A 13,171-nucleotide genomic window follows, 5' to 3' on the forward strand; every position below is an offset into this window, starting at 1 on the left:
GTAACATTGTTAAGATAAACTACGACACAACACTACAAAAATATTCCATGTCATACGTTTCAATTAAAAAAATTCAAAACATACTTTGAAACAACATCAAAATGCAGCATAGGCAGGTTGAAAAACAGTACAACCCCTCAAAAATATCCTAAGTATTACTTTTCAACGACAAAATTCCTAAATGTAATTCAATACAAAAGCAGAATGTAGCTTAGGAGGTTTAATTCATTACGGAGTACTGCAAAAATATTTAAAGTAATAAATTTCAAGAAAAAATTCCAAAATGCGCATTGAAATATCAACAGAATGTAACACTAATAAGATAAACCACGACACAACATTGCAAAGATATTCCATGTCATACGTTTCAAAGAAGAAATTTCCAAATGTACTTTGAAAAATCAACAGAATGTAACACTGACAATATGGTCTTTGTCTTCTTCTTCTCATTTGGGTTTGTATGGAGACGCTTTTCTATAACCTCATTACTAGAATCAACTTCCAGTTCCTGTAAAAATATGTCAGCATCATTTTGTACTTTTAAAATATCACGGGTGATTTTTTTTTGCTAGATATATATTTGATGTTATCTTAAGACATGGAAAATAGATGAAAAAACTACGTAAAAAAGTGGAGTGGGGGAGCCTGGAGGGGTGGAGTGATGGAGGGAGGGGGAAGGAGTTGAAGGGGTGGAGGGAGGCGAGGAGGACGGGGGGACTTGGGGGCCAACCATCAGAAGAAATTGTCTGTCCAGTATGCATCTCAAATCATCGTAGTATACATATTCTCAGGAGGATGCCATAAATGATGCCCCGAAGCAGGTCACTGTTAACACCTACCAAAATCCAATTGATAAATCGTATGTCCGAATAACTTGTTACGAAATTGTGAGGCTTAACATAAGTTGGCCAATGTCCCGGAAACAATACATTGAATGTATTTCTAAAATCATATTATTTTGAACGGCTTGTTGGCTCAATCAAGTAACATGTCATTCTTTTACCTAAGGAACTCATGGGTCTCATGTTCGATTCCTACATCAAACACAAATTTCATAAAATCAATGGGAAGTTGTTTAGAAGCTAAAAAATTATGTCGTTGGATTATTTGTATAGATGTATGGATGTCATTGTATTGATGGTGCTGCGTATTGATGTATGAATGTTATTGTATGGATGTTTATATGTATGGATGTATGCATGTGTGTTGTTTATGTATTGGTTTTTATTTGATGTTTATGTGTATGGACGTTTATTGTTTATTGTAGTTGTGTTTATTTGTTGAGTATTGTATGGATGTTATTGTATTGATGGCGTTATGTATTGATGTCAGTGTTTTCATTTATCTTTTCAAAGAATCTGTAGAATATTGACAATTTTCAGGAGAAAATCGGGAGATTGCTCTCAGGATTCGGGAGAAAATCGGGAGATGTATCTCAGGATTTTGTAGAATTTTCAGTATAAAGTACCACATTCTAAATGTTTGGAGTGCAGATTTACTGGAGCCAGCTACAATTCCGGAAAGAAAATTTGGCAATCAACGTTGTCAAACATGACAAAAGGAAGCAGCTAGAAGCTTGAAATCTATTTAATTTTGAAACTAAGTGAAGTTATATTTCATTCAGACTCTAAAGCTGTTAAGTTAAGACATTTTTCTTCATCGATCCTTACTTTTTCCGGCCCTTTCAGAATCCACACGAAAGCTCACTAAGTTCAGGACTGGGACAGAAAATCCTGACGAACTACGGACACTAGGCCTTTGACCATTGAGTCTGAGTTAAGTGGATAATTTTTTTACCACCATCCCCAGAGGTATTCACAAATGATAAAGAGAAAACGCAAAGTCGTAGTTCATTAGTATTGATATAACGGAAAAAAACTATACAAAATAGCAAAACCTTCAGATACATATACCAGATTACATTCATAATCTGTGTCTATCGCATGGCTTTTTAGCTGTGCTGGTAACTCAGCTATTCTGAGATACGCTACTACTCCTTTTAATCTCTTTCTGAGGGGCTGGTGAACCGTCAGTGTGTTTGCTGTAACTCCGTCTTATTTCATTTCAAGTTTTGTCTGAATTGTGGACGTAAAAGTTACTGTTACCAAATGATTCACTCTGCCTGTATTTACTTCTGGAGTAAGCTGAATAGTCTTTCTGAAGCTACGTTCGAAAATGGCAAGGAAAACAAGTATTGTACAAACTTTGCTAAGTTTGGTTTCCACGGTGGTCCCTCGCACTCAAAGTCGATTTCCAGTAATCCACGGCTGTCAGAGTCACTGTTTTATCATCATTGGCACTATCAGAATGTTCTCGCCATTCTTTGTCAGTCGCACTTTTTAGCTTTTTGTACTTGTTTTCATCCTTTTTTCGCAATAGTATATTTCATAATACACTGACAGGCCCTGGCTGACTATATTCGTCACTTTCTGCATACACAGTCTTTCTTCTGTAACGTTCTTATGTGGCATATTTTTTCAGGAATAGGACTAACTTGTTAACCAGCAAAAATCGTAAATTGTTTTAAAAATGCAGCAATTTTCGTCTCTGTTTCTTGTGTTGGATCATTTGAAGCAAACCCCTTCGGTTCTACAGAGCAACTGCAGACAAATTCTAATTTTTGTCATATTTCTTAAAACTTGTAGTAACTCTTGATCCTTTTGAACCTAATTAATCAGCTGAACCCACATAGTGCTGGTTCCCATCTTCTTGGTGCAAGCCAACAACTGTGGTAATTTTGTTAATTGAAAGAAGTTAGTTAATTAAAAATCTTGATGATGTTTAAATGATCAAAAACAGAAAAACAATGCAATCACAATGGACTAGATTAGGGACAATGATCATAACTATGCCAATAAATTCAAGTCGCAGTGCCTCAATTGCCTGCGACGTTAGAAATAGTCCTTAAAAGACCACAGGCAACGGAAAGGTAAAAAAAAAGAAGAAAAGAATGACCACAACGTAAAATGCTCCGGGGATTAAGTTTTCTGGACATTTCGGGGAGATTCGGCATCTTCTTTTTTTGTCGGGAGATTGGTTAGAAATTCGGTAGATCTCCCGAAAAATCGGGAGAAGTGGAAACACTAATTGATGTATGGTGGGTTATGTGTGTTGTTTTTCTATGGATGGTTATATCTACAAAAATGATAGGGCACCGCTCATTCTGTATACAGTATGTATTGGTGGAAAAGAAAACATGTCGCCATTTATAACTGCAATTAACAATAACGCCATCCATGACTTTGACAAACTGTAGCCCTGCTCCAGTTAGTAGTAATTTATGTTCATTTAAGTCTGAATATTTCATTTCTGTTAATTTAGAATTTACTAGTTCACCTATAGCATTATTTTTTATATTTTGTTTGAATATCTATTTCAATTTTTATTCGTTATGGTTTCATTTATTCATTTAATAGTAATTTCCGGTCGTTAGATAGACTGTTTTCCGCTCATCTTAAGTTTTAATACTCTTCTATTATATACTTCTGTTTGAAAAGCTTCCTTTTTTCGAAAGCTTATTTTCATTATAATTATCGTCTGCTAAGCAGAGCATAGAGAATGTCATATTGCCGGTTTTACAGTTACAGCCAATGTACTCTGCAAACCTTTATAACCTACACTTGTGGACTCTTGTTTTGATTTTACTTTATACAGCTCTTGATCTTCTTCTTGTAAGAGAGGTCCTACATAACCAAGACCAAAATGTTCTACATCTTCTTTGAGGAAATTGAGAGTATTTTGCAACTGAAAGGCTGACAAATTATTATGCAACTCCTCAAATAAAAAAGTGGACAAATATTACATATTTTTGCTGATTGAGAGTGGCGAAACTAGAAGGGGAAAGGCTAGGGTGGAATTTCAAACATCCAAAGGTCGGAGGGGTCTAAAACCAAAGTGAATTATGCTTACAGTGTGTTTTAGCTTGCGCTTTTTGACTCAGAGTAAAATTTACATATTGTTACTTGTGTATTATACCGACCACACTGTTGTGCGTGCACTCGGAGATAATCAGAGATAATCAGCTTAGCCTGAGTGAGATAAACGACTATGGAGGTATATTTTAATTAAATATTTAATGTATAAAGTTGGTTTGGTTAGGTTAGGTATTAAATATTATGCATTTTGGGTGGCCTGCTTTCCATAATTCTCTGTTGTAGTTCCCAAAATTTTGTTACTAAAGTATTCCATTTCCATCATATTTTGGTATACTTCATTATGATTAACCTAACTTCACTTTTTGGGTGTGGTCGGTATAACACACAAGTACCTATAGATTGTTCATGGGACTTTTAGCTTTTTTTGAAAAATGAACCAAGTTGTCCAACCAGACCCTTAAATTTTACCTTGGACCGAGATCTTGAGGATGGTTATATCTACAAAAATGATAGGGCACCGCTCATTCTGTATACAGTATGTATTGGTGGAAAAGAAAACATGTCACCATTTATAATTGCAATTAACAATAACACAATCCATGACTTTGATTATATAAGTGGCAACAGTGGGGGAATCGCCGTTAATCCTTCTTCATGATCTTAAACCACCAAGGTAGAAAAGAGTAGCCCCATAGGGCCCTCCGGAGATGTTACTACAAAACTACTGAATTAACAAATCTATGTGGGGTTTATAACTTAAACTTTTATCTATCAGGACACCAAGGTACTTGACAGTCCTTAGTCACTGGATTGAAGTATCAACAAGTCTAAGCTCATTAATCCTTGGATAGTAATTGGGATTTCTTCCGATAAACCAACAATTGTGATTTAATATTATTTAACTTCAGTTTGTTAGCTCTAGACCAGTTACCAATCTGGTTCATGCCCGCAATAAGCTTTTCCATGAGTTGCAGTTCCGTCTTCGCTGCCAGTGTAAAATGTGCATCATCCGCAAATAGCGCAATAATTATTTTCATGGTTTCACTGACAAGAAAATTCAGGTCAAACGACAAACCCCATACAGCTCCGCACAAGTCATTAGTGAAAATTACAAACAATGTAGGCCCGAGCACAGACCCTTGTGGCACACCATATTCAACTTTCTTTGTACCCGATACGGCACCACCAACACTCACATACAAAGAACAATTATGAAGGAAAGACCTTAAAAGACCTAAGAACGCATTTCGAAATCCACAATTATCAAGTTTTTCAAGCAGAATACCATGATCAACTGAATCAAAGGGCTGCACAATATAAAGGAAAAATGGAGCCACTTTCGAACCAGCCCCCAGGGCATCATTTACGATGGTCACCAAAAACAGAAAGGCCAAATCTGTCAACATTTTTTTACCAAATTCAAACAGGGCTTGCCTTTGAAATTTCCGTGAATCCAGAAACTCTACCATTCTAGTATGTATTATCTTCTCAAACACTCTGCTTAACACTGGGAGAAGAGAGATAGGTCTATAATCATGGAAAGAATTATGATCACCACCTTTAAATAACGGAATAACATTAGCCGACTTAAAGCAATCAGGAAAAGTACCATATTCCATACACTGATTAAATAGGTACACGATATGCTCTGATACAACAGGAAATACATGCTTCGTAACTTTCAAGGAAAAATAATCATTACCTACGGCATTACTCTTCATGGTTCAAACTGTCTTTCGGAGCTCCTCAACATTAATCGAACGCAAATGAGCAGAAACATCACAAGCCATAGGTAAAAACTGAACAAAAGACTCTTCTTCAGAGGATGAGGATCCTGTACTTGCCATATGTTTCCCAATATTTACAAAGTGGTCGCACATTTGGTCAGCTATTTCCTGAGACGGTGAGGCACAACCTGGGTTAACGGAACTCTGGGTCGGGTGGATTACCGAGTTGATTGTTTTCCAGGTCTTCGCAGGATTTCCTCCCGACTTTTAAAATTCTTCTCTGAAATATTCTATTTTAGCTTTTCGAAGTAGCCTATTCAATTCGTTATTATATTTTCTATACTTCTCTTCGGTATACGGTGATGTATTAGAATACTTGAATAACCACCTCCTTTTCATTATTGCAGCCATCAGTCCTTTAGAAATCCAAGGTTTAACTGGTATCTCGGTTTGAACTGACTGCCTTGCCGTATCATAACATGACTTCAATATTTCAGTTACTTCACCATACCATAAACAAACTTAATTACCATAAACAAAACATAAACAATATTTACATCACATTGACTATCTTCAAGAAACTCAGAGTTACATTTTGTAATTCATTTCTACACCGAACCAAAGCACCTCCATTAATTCTCAGTCTATCATTATGTGTTTTTGAATTCTTACTCTTCGGTGTGCAAAAATTATTCACACAGCAGAACATCAAAGTGATCAGAGACATCATTAATCACAACCGAAACAGAATTATACTTAATATTACAAAAAAAAATTATCAATAGGGGAGTCAGAATCAGCAGCTATCCGAGTGCAGATATTCACCACGGGAAACACACCATAACAAGACATCACATTCAAAAATTCATGAATCTTAGGGTTAGCACTCACTATTTACGTCCAAATTAAAATCACCACACACGAACAAGGGTTTATTAACATTAGCAAGCTCATCCAATTGCTTTTCTAGAAGCTCTAGGAATCGTTCAGTAGAACCTGAGGGCGGGCGGTACACTAGAATCACCGGAAAATTCTGTCCCGATTTACATACTTCTAATACCACACTTTCAAATACCATTTCCTTATTTACACGCTTATCATTCCTCACCTTAATATCAAGACTATCCCTAACGCAAACTACTAGCCCACCATGCTGCCTTTTATCTCTATTCTGAATATGAAGTCGATACTCACCTATATCTAATAAACTTGTCGTATGATCTCTTAACCAAGTTTCTGTCAGGGCAATCACATCTAATTTCGAAAACATACAAAATTCCTTTAAATAATCCAATGATCTAGCTAGACTTTCACAATTCCACGATAACAAATTCAGTCCACTTGGCCCTGACAACACATTATCAATTTCAATATGGTATTTATAACAAACTTTAGGGGGTACCTCACAAAAATCCTGATCTAAATCTCTATGGAGATAACGACCTTGTAAATCATGAAACTTTAGCGAATTTCTGTAAGACCTTGAACCAAGAGAAGGCGGGTGTTGAAAATTACATTCTGGGCACAGCCTTCTCCCCCTCAAAGAAAAATGGAACCCCAAACAGGGCCAAAAATTGTTTGTTTTTGTAGTCGGCTCGAAAAATACATCTTCAAGTCCTCAGACTAAGAGGACCCCAATGTCAAAGGCAAAATTGAAGAGAAAAAATGGGTTCTCTAGCAAACTGGCTCAACAAAGGGCCAGAAAACAGCCAAAAAACTTTTCACTTAGTTTAAACGTCGGAAAGTCTGGGATTAACATAAGCCCCTCCTCCCTCAGTCCCAGTGTACGATATCACGAGGGTACAATGAGAAAACGATGCGGGTACCTGAATGGCAAACGAACCGTAAACCTTTTACTGAGGGGATGAGGTATAACTTTTTTTCGTCTTTGATCCACCAGTACTTTTATGCACTGTAAACTCCTATGGGAACCATAATTATACACAGTTAAGTAGCGAAGTAAATTAAAAGACACTATGGATTACCAGGTTATCAATATAGCGTATCTGCAATATCTTCGGAACAGCCTGAGGTATCAAGTTTAAACGTTCAGGGAGTGTTGGAGGGGTGGGGTGGACAAGTTGACTTTAAATGATGACTTGGGGAAGATTTCAGATTTAAATGAAAAGATACCATGCGTATTCATGTCATCAAAATAGTACATCTGTTATATCTTGGGAATGGTTTGGGGGGACGAATTAAAATTGTCAGGTACTCTTGAAGAAAGGAGGAGGAATGATGTGACAAAGGTAATTCAGATTTTCTGTGGGGGATGGGGAAGAAATAAAAAAAAAATTATGTCTCTTCCAGAAAATATTTTTGCACTCTAAGCTCCTATGGAATTTATAATTTATGCACAACAGGGTATATAAAAGACACTATGTGTTGCCAGACTATCGAAATGGCGGAGCTGCAATATCCCAGGATGGTCTCAGATACTAAGCCGAATTTTTCAGGGAGTGTTAAGAGAGTGGGACCTCCTCAATACCTCTAAAATTATACCGGTAAAACTAGTATTACATAGTTATTACACTACTATTTTAATAAGAATTTGAATTTTGTCCACCATTTAAATTTCAATCTGACATTTTGATACTGAAGCAGAAAACTTTAAAACATTTGTGAATATTACCAATATTAGCCAACAATAAAACTATGTCATTTAAAACGAATAAGAATTAGTTTTAAATATAACATTTGAAAAAAGAACTATTCCAAAGAAAAGTAAAGAGGTATGTTAAAATTTAAGACGAGCACAAAAAATTCTAATAATTCAAACTTTGAACAAGTAGAAATTACTATAAATGAATAAATCAAGACCAAAACAAAAGGAAATTACAATAAATACTCACACCAAACATCCAGATAACAGATAATACTATAAAGGAATTAATAAGTCCCAAAACAAAGAGAAATAAAATTAAAAGCCAGGTCTAGATTAACGCGAGCAGAAATTACTGCAATCAGGAGTAGAGCCACTGCCCCCTAAACCCTTTTAAGCTTTAGTGTCATTTGCACTTTACATAAAGCGATTTATATTTTGAGTAGTGTGCTATTTATTGTCGTAACATCAACATCAACACAAAAAAAGAAAAAGCGTTGATATGATTTACTGGAAGTTTCATTAGGTTTTAATTTGCAAGTCTTACAATTATAAAAGAGAAAATAATCAAAATACATTTTGTTTTAAGTAACTCGCTGTAGCCCTGCTCCAGTTAGTAGCAATTTATGTTCATTTAAGTCTGAATATTTCATTTCTGTTAATTTAGAATTTACTAGTTCACCTATAGCAGTATTTTTTATATTTTGTTTGAATATTTATTTCAATTTTTATTCGTTATGGTTTCATTTATTCATTTAATAGTAATTTCCAGTCGTTAGATAGACTGTTTTCCACTCATCTTAAGTTTTAATACTCTTCTATTATATACTTCTGTTTGAAAAGCTTCCTTTTTTCGAAAGCTTATTTTCATTATAATTATCGTCTGCTAAGCAGAGCATAGAGAATGTCATATTGCCGGTTTTACAGTTACAGCCAATGTACTCTGCAAACCTTTATAACCTACACTTGTGGACTCTTGTTTTGATGTTACTTTATACAGCTCTTGATCTTCTTCTTGTAAGAGAGGTCCTGCATAACCAAGACCAAAATGTTCTACATCTTCTTTGAGGAAATTGAGAGTATTTTGCAACTGAAAGGCTGACAAATTATTATGCAACTCCTCAAATAAAAAAGTGGACAAATATTACATATTTTTGCTGATTGAGAGTGGCGAAACTAGAAGGGGAAAGGCTAGGGTGGAATTTCAAACATCCAAAGGTCGGAGGGGTCTAAAACCAAAGTGAATTATGCTTACAGTGTGTTTTAGCTTGCGCTTTTTGACTCAGAGTAAAATTTACATATTGTTACTTGTGTATTATACCGACCACACTGTTGTGCGTGCACTCGGAGATAATCAGCTTAGCTTGAGTGAGATAAACGACTATGTAGGTATATTTTTATTAAATATTTAATGTATAAAGTTGGTTAGGTTAAGTTTTAAATATGATGCGTTCTGGGCGGCCTGCTTTCCATAATTCTCTGTTGTAGTTTCGAAAATGTTGTTACTAGAGTAGTACATTTTCATCATGTTCTGGTATATTTCATTATGATTAACCTAACTTCACTTTTTGGGTGTGGTCGGTATAACACACAAGTACCTATAGATTGTTCATGGGACTTTAGCTTTTTTTGAAAAATGAACCAAGTTGTCCAACCAGACCCTTAAATTTGACCTTGGACCGAGATCTTGGGGGACAGTATAATAAAATTGCCTTTTGGAGAGAATCGCTAATAAATTTACGACACCGGATGTATAGACAATAAACATTGTTTATGTCTTTCGGACAACAGTTAGCTGCCACTCCCTTCTTGCGGGATATGCAAATTTTGTAAGATTAAAAATACTGTTGAATGAAGAATGAATCGACAATATCAATTCTTGATGTATCCATTCGTTTTTTTAGGATGGTCATTTGCAGCTAATGGATTTATCCTATAATCAGAGGCTAAGATCCAATAAAAATGACATGTCTTTTTATTGAATGACTGCACAATTTTTTTTCTTCTGGCAGTACTTAACGTGTTTGGATTCTATTACAAACTAAAGTGGCTACACCCCAACTATATGTTGATTCATAATTGTTGAAAATACTGAGACGCTAATGGAATATTAAACAAATTGAAATCTTTATTGTGCAAATTTCAAAGTTAGGAAAGAATCCCAAATTTTAGACAAAAGAATGATCACGTTCACTACTTTAGAAACTTTCATTTAAATTCCAAATTTGGCAGCTAGGCTCTTTAGGTACAAACGTGGAGGAGGGCTTATAAGCCTGCCTCCCATCCAAAAGTATAAGACAATTTTTACCATTTTACCCATAGCTGTTATTATTCACCTGTTATTTGGTGTTTTGATGTATTCCACCTATTCTCAGAATGTGAATAGTTTCCCGAAAGGCGTTCTATTCCGGCGCAACAGCCAGAGTCCACTATACTCCTCAATTGCTTTTATTTGAAGTTTGTGATGATAGTTTTGGTAGTGTCATACCCTGAACGTTACTGGAAGGGAGAGGTAGAAAGGTTAGAACTAGAAAAAGTAATATGGGTACAAAAATGGGAGTTCGAAATTTGTAGAAAATTAACTCTCGATGTCCGTACTCTGTGTCATTTATAGTACTTAATATTCTCTTTCTGAACTTTTACTGTATTGTTCAATAAATTACTTTAAAGAGATTATGTCTGCACATTCAAGCTATTTCAATTACTTACTATCACTGATTCTCCCAAATACGAGAACTGCTGAGAATTAACTCAGTTGTGGAACTTTCATTATTCTGAAGATATTTTAACTATACTGGTAACCTTAAACTTCTGGAACATTTGCTGGCTACTCAGAACAATCGTATGCGCATGAATCCGCATGAAAGACAGGGGATATGGTATTGCTTCCGAAAATGCGCAATATTGGCGTCCTACAAAAATTTTCAAAAAAGACGGGTAGAACTTTTAAATTTAAGGGAGCACAGGCACAACTCTCTTGGCCACATGCCTGAAAACAGTATATTAGAACTAAAATGTAATCTTTAACTGGTCACAAGTTGTCTCTTTTACCTGTTTGTCAAAGAATCTATAGTGATAAAAAATAAGCTATGTATGATTATGCATTTATTTGTCCATTTCTGTCATTTTCAAAGATTTCTGTTTTGCCATGGAGGAGCAAATAAGACACTTTGTTTCCGCTGGTTTTATGATTACACCTTCTGTTTTCAGATTCCTCCTTCCCATCACCTACATGTAGGCAGGGTTTATTTATTTTGTGATGTACTTTGTATGGTGTTTACATATTTTTTTTGGCTGACTTTTCATTATGTTTTGATTTTGTATGTTGATTTCTCCACGTCAAAGTGACCGCAATTGGGTGTCAGGGGGTGGCCACTTTAACCCAAAATGTTCCGCCCCCCCCCAATTTTAGTGAAATACATTTTTGGCATTTCATTGAAAACTGCCCGTCTTTTGTATTTCCATTGAAAAAGAAACTAAAATAACAAAATTACCCCCTTGATTAAAAAAAAAGTTTTTCGGTATATAATTGGAAAAATGACGGTCTCACTTAATTTAAAAATACTCTTTGCCTTCCCTCAATTTTGGGGAAATGACATCCCTCAAGGTCATCCACTAAATTTGATGCTCGCTAGAAGTGCACTGTACCTCTAGGTATATTAATTTTCTAGGTATTGTATGTTACTTTTCTTCCATTTGTTGATTTTTGTATTTTCGACGTAACACCTTTAAATTAGGTGCTGTTTTCTTAGACCACACTGGCGTTCTAAGACGAACAAATAAACTTTCAAATGGGGATAAATCTATTTATTTAGACAGGGAAAAAACAGGTACAAAAGTCCAGATATTTCGGTCACATATTTCCATCCAATCCATACAGCGACCGTCTTCAGTAGAAATACTAAAATAATAAAATTCAAACTAGCATATATGTGGATGCTCTGCTGCAAAACCCTGTTTAAGGACAAATTGCCACTTTCTACGTTTGATAAGCCAGATATGAAACAGCTTATTAAAAAAAAAAAAAAAACGGGGGGCTTGAAAGCACCATTTGGGGAACCGTCCATCGTCACATAGGTTTTGCTGCCAGAAAAAAAGAAGTTCAGAAGGCTGCTTTAAGATCTTCCACTCAGAGTAGCTTGACTTTTCACTGCTGGTCTGCAAAAGGATCTGACTTTATAGGTATCACTGCCTATTACCCCTGGAAGATGAAAAATGAGCAGAGGTTTTACCACTATCTTTCACATTTCAAGAAGCATAAGCATTCTCATACAGCTACTAACATCCTTTCAGCAATCCAAGTTGCAATCAGGAAGTTTTCAATGACAGATAAGATGTTCCGCGTTGTGACTGATTCTGGGAACAATGTCACCAAAGCCTGTAGGATATGAGCCCTTTTCTGAACTTCAGGCTTTAAAATTGTCTTCATTCATCTGTTGCACGCGTTCTTGGATTTTTGTCCACTCGAAGCTTAGCCGATGACATCCCTGAATAAGATTGCTTGGAATCCTTTGATGAAGTCAAAAATGTCGATCCAACTGTTGAAACGATTCAGAGGGTCTTTCTGTTTCTTGTTCAGAAAACTCCAGAAATGAAGATACGCTTGCGGAAAAATCTGAGTAAACCGATGCAGTGTCTAAAGAAGAGGGCGGTGAAAGTAATGGAGAAAAAGAGTGGGGAGCTGGGAGTCTGTCAAATAATGAGGTTGCAACACAGGCTATCCGATCCGAAGACACATTACACTTGCTCAAACATTGATAGTCGAGTTTGTCACTACCCCTTTTCCTTTGGGAATGGACCATGAAAACGTGCCTAAATAATCAAAAGTATGCCCACTCGTATTCTTAAAACAAAAGTTTGTTGTAGTAACACTTTCTATAATTAAGAGATGAGAATGCTTAAAGAAAGTATAGTATAGCAAAGGGTCTAAGTTTCTTTGAAATTCAGAATTTGAAAAACTTTATTTT

The sequence above is a fragment of the Artemia sp. Qi Xiang Cuo genome, chromosome 16 (genome assembly GCF_049724085.1).
Source record: "Artemia sp. Qi Xiang Cuo chromosome 16, ASM4972408v1, whole genome shotgun sequence".
Classification (NCBI taxonomy): Eukaryota; Metazoa; Arthropoda; class Branchiopoda; order Anostraca; family Artemiidae; genus Artemia; species Artemia sp. Qi Xiang Cuo.